The following is a 4,110-nucleotide window of genomic DNA, read 5'->3' as shown; positions in this document are numbered from 1 at the left end:
GGGGTCGCGTGGGGGGCCCGGGGCGGCCGTCCTTCCCGCGGAGCGAGCGTCAGCGTGGAGACGGCGGGCCCGGGACCTGCTTATTTTTGTATTAAATGTTCTGGTTGGTTTTCACTGACGTCTGTGTTTTCTGTTTTCGTTTTTTTTGTATCCGGAATCGAACTCAGGACCTTGCGCTTCCCAGGCAGGCGCTGTGCCGCCGAGCTACCTCCCCGGCCCGTCTGTAGTTTTGCTTGTTGCCAAACACCGGCACCCCCTTCTTCGGCGCAGCTGAGGCGACACGGAGCCGGCCGCGGGTGCCTGCCTCCGGCTGCTCGGAAGGCCGAGTCCGGGGTCCCCAGCGGGAGCCCAGTCGGGCCGTTTATGAGACCTTGTTGCAAAATAAAAAGCAAAAGAGCGCTGGGGTTGCAACTCGATGCGAAGACCCTGCTAACAGCAGAAGCCTGCGGCGGTGCGTGAGACCAGCGAGGGCAGAGCTGTCCCCGGCGCTGCGGCCCAGGCGCTGGGGCTTGGTCCCCAGAGGCACCCCAGGCTGAGGCCTTGTGAGGGGGACCCCAGAGCCTCGCAGGGAGGGAGCCGAGCCAGCAGGGCAGTGCCCCGTGACCTCAGCCCCCATGGGGTGGCTGTGGGGCCTCGCGCGCCGGGGCACCTCTGCGGTTCTGGAGTCCAGTGCTCTGGCTTCTGGGGCGCTTCAGCCCCGCTATGCACGGGGCCGGACCCACCGCTCCTTGCAGACCCACACAGGTGAGCAGAGTGGACAGAGGCAGGACGCCAGCTGAGCAAGCCCACAAAGCCAAACGCACCGCACGCCCTCGGCGACAGGAGTGCCCGCCAGAAGGATGCTGGGGACCTTCAAATCGCTTCCGGGACTCCCCCTGTGAGCACCAAAACCTACACAGTGGAGTAGGACTTGCACATCTCTAAATGATTTAGGGTACCAGATAAAAGGGGAGATGCATACTTGTCATCCCAGAGCTCTGGGAGGCTGAGGCAGGAAAGCCTCAAGTTTGAGTTCAGCCTGGGCAACTTCGAAAGACTCGCCTCAAAACAAAAAATACAAAGGGCTGGGAATGCGGCTCAGTGTGAAGGCGGGAACTAAGGGGTGCCTGATGCCGGTAATGGAAAGAAGTGCACGTATGCTCCCTGCAGACCCAAGATCTCCGGTGGTCATTTTCCTCCCGCAGCTGGTTGGATGTGGAGGTCGCAGGTACGGAGCGCTGACCGGAACTGTCAGGCCGGGTGTGGCTCCGGAGAGCCCTGGGTTCCATCCCTGGCACTGGAAACAAAACGCCAAACAGCTCAGCCCCTGTTCCCAGACAGAAGAGGGATGGCAGCTTGGAGTCCTGGAGTTGGATTCTACTGGGAATGTCCCTACCAGTTACCCAGTTCTGGCCTTTCTCTTCATTTTTCCTGTCAGTACTGGGGACTGAGCCCAGGGCCTTCCCACTGAGCTGCATTCCTAGCCCCCTTTTTTTTTGAGACAGGGTCTCACTATGCAGTTCAGGCTGGCCTTGAGCTCACTTTGTAGCCCAGACTGGCCTCAAACTTGCAACGATCCTCCTGCCTCAGCCTCCCAGAGTGCTGGGATTCTAGGCATGCACCACCATCTGCTTGTTTCTCCTGTCCTAAGGAGCCACAGATTGCAGGTTCCTGGCCCAGGCACAGGGCGCAGCCAGGTCCACCGGAGAGCTCATCCATCCAGGGCCAGCCTTGCAAAGCCCGCCCGGCCTCAGGTGCCAACCCTGAAACACCAGCTGGTTCCACGGGGCCGGGCGCCAGGGGGACTCCATACCCCTGGCCTGCAGAACACCCTCGAGGCTCTGGGGTGTGGCTGTCCCCAGTTGGGGGGCCTTAGACAGCTGGGCTACGCAGCCTCAAGTGGAAAGGGCCGGGGTTGGGCTGGGGCCGACGTCACCCCGCACCCACTCCTGTGCGTCTGTCATGCTGGTGACGCGCGCGTGCGTGGGAGGAAGGAGATGGTACTCAGAGCCGCGCCCACTGTCCGGCCTGCCGCACCTGCCCGCGGGCCGGGAGAGTGTCTGGAGCCTGCCTGAGGGTTTTTGTTTTTTGAGATAGGGTCTTGCTGGGTAGCCCAGGCTGGCCTCGCCCTCTCGGTGATCCTTCTGCCTCAGCCTCCTGAGTGCGGGCAGTGCTATGCCTGGCCCTGAGGTTCCAAGGTCACCATGCACCCGAGGATTTTTTTTTTTTTAATGTCTGCTGTTAATAAAATATTTTTACAGAGACCAAAAAGTCAAAGTCAGAGTAGTGCAAAACATCTCAACACCATGCATTCATGAGCACTTGTCGTTTGATCTGAACTTGTGTCCCGAGTCGTGTATTTACAGGGAAATAAGTGTCTCCGGGACGCTGGGCCGGAGGGGCAGGGAGGACAGGAAGAACAGAGGGCCGCGGAGAGCAGACAGCGCGGGTTCACGTGGGCAATCACATGCGGCGGCGGGCGCGGGCGGGGTGGGGACAGGGCCGTGACGTCAGCAGAGCCCCGGCCGAGGGCGGGTCTCATCCGACACTGTCAATTTGATTTCTCTTTAGAAAAGAAAAGGCGAAGAGAAAAGCAACAGCTGTCAGCGAAGACGACTTTGGTCCTTAACGATTCTTAGGAAAGGCTGCAACCCTCGCACCTCGGCCCCGGAGCCTGGCGCCCGTCCGCAGGCTGGATACGCAGGGAAGCGGGGCCAGGAGCCCTCCTAGAGGCCCCGAGGGCTTTCGGTTGGGGGTCGAGTTTTTTGCGTGTCTGATGGGGAAGGGACTTGGCCTGGGCCGGGACTGGGGTGCAGCTGGCATCTCCTGGTTGTGCGCGACTCTTCTGAGGGCAGGTCAGGGCAGCAGCCGCTTGGTATCCTCCCCAAACCCTCCTGCATCAGCCTCCCCTCGGACAGCTCCACCACACAGCTGTCCTGTTTGTCTTTCTTCTTGGTCTCCATCACTCTTGGGAGCGGGCTTTGGCTCTGCCCCGGTGTCCCCTGATGCCAACCTCCCTCACACCTTCTTACCCTCTGCCCGACTTCCTGCCTCAGGAAGACCGTGGCCATCTCCCGGCGGGAGTAACCCAAAGCACAACAGGGCGGGGAGCGGCTGTGCCGGCCTGGGCAGGCCAGCGCTCGGGGTCCTCGGGAGCCCTGCCGCTCTCCAGAGCGCCTCCTCCAAAGCTGCCTGCAGCCTCCACCTCCCTGGGCCTCTGCAGCCCCGTGCTCTTCTGGGGTCAGGTCTGTGGGGGGCCGGGAGGAGGACAGGGGATACTCTCCCGCCACCCCAGAGGCCTTGGCCACGCCCGGGGAGAGTGCCAGACACGACTCTCCCAGGCTCCTGGCGTCAGGGCTGGAGCGGAGGGGACAGGGGCAGGGGGAGGGACTTTTGCAATGAGCTTCGGAGGATGAGTAGGTGTTCTCTGGGTAAAGAAAAGGGCAAGGTTCAAAAGCAGTTCTAACCTGGGTGTCACGAAAATTCACTCAGCGAACACCCCCTGAAACACTCCAGCAGCCGGTGCGGGGAAACGCACGCGCGCACGTGCACACTCGCGTGTGCGTTCTCGGGGACGTGATCCTCCTAAGGGGGCTCTGGGAATCATCTGCGCCACCCAGGCATTTCAGCTCCAGCCACCGCCGGGCCCGAGCTCCGGCCCCGCAGCGTCCAACTCCGAGATGCGCGCCCCGCCCTTCCCCACCCGCGCTCGGCCCGGATTTCGCATCCGCCGCTCAGTCTGGGTAACAGCGGCTCCAAGGCCCGGCTCCCTCGGGAACGTCCGTCCTGCCCTGCGGGCCGGGACCGCGGCCACCCACACGAGCCACTCCCCGTGGAGGCCTCGCGCGGAGCCTCCGAGGAGACGCTACACCCTTGAGCAGTGCACAACCGGGTCAGCCGTACCCAGGCCCCGTGGCACACCGAAGGGCGGGCCTTTCCTGTCCTCGCGAGCGTGACCTCCACTCTCGTCCAGGACCCCTCAGTGCCCGAGACTCCCGCTTCCCGCCGCTCTCTCCACGCGGCGGCTCCTGGAACCTGGAGCCGTCTCTCTCCGCTTTGAAGTGCGGAGCGCGCCCCGAACGCCGGCCGCCTCCCCCCGGCCCCGCGTTCCGGGAGAGGGGCAGGCGGGGC

At 63.0% G+C, this 4,110-nt stretch overlaps 1 protein-coding gene across 1 annotated transcript in view; it reads left to right on the top strand.

Moving 5' to 3' along the window:
* Nucleotides 1–100, top strand: part of Colgalt1 (collagen beta(1-O)galactosyltransferase 1) — a gene marked incomplete at its 5' end in the record, with an annotated part of 8,915 nt that extends 8,815 nt beyond the window's left edge. The window contains 1 exon segment of the mRNA XM_013507236.1: nt 1–100.
* Between the last annotated feature and the right edge of the window lie 4,010 nt (nt 101–4,110).

Source organism: Chinchilla lanigera, unplaced genomic scaffold (genome assembly GCF_000276665.1).
Source record: "Chinchilla lanigera isolate Chin_1 unplaced genomic scaffold, ChiLan1.0 scaffold00123, whole genome shotgun sequence".
NCBI classification, from domain to species: Eukaryota; Metazoa; Chordata; class Mammalia; order Rodentia; family Chinchillidae; genus Chinchilla; species Chinchilla lanigera.
The sequence above is the reverse complement of the archived record's forward strand: the minus strand, read 5'-3'. Positions and strand labels throughout refer to the sequence as shown.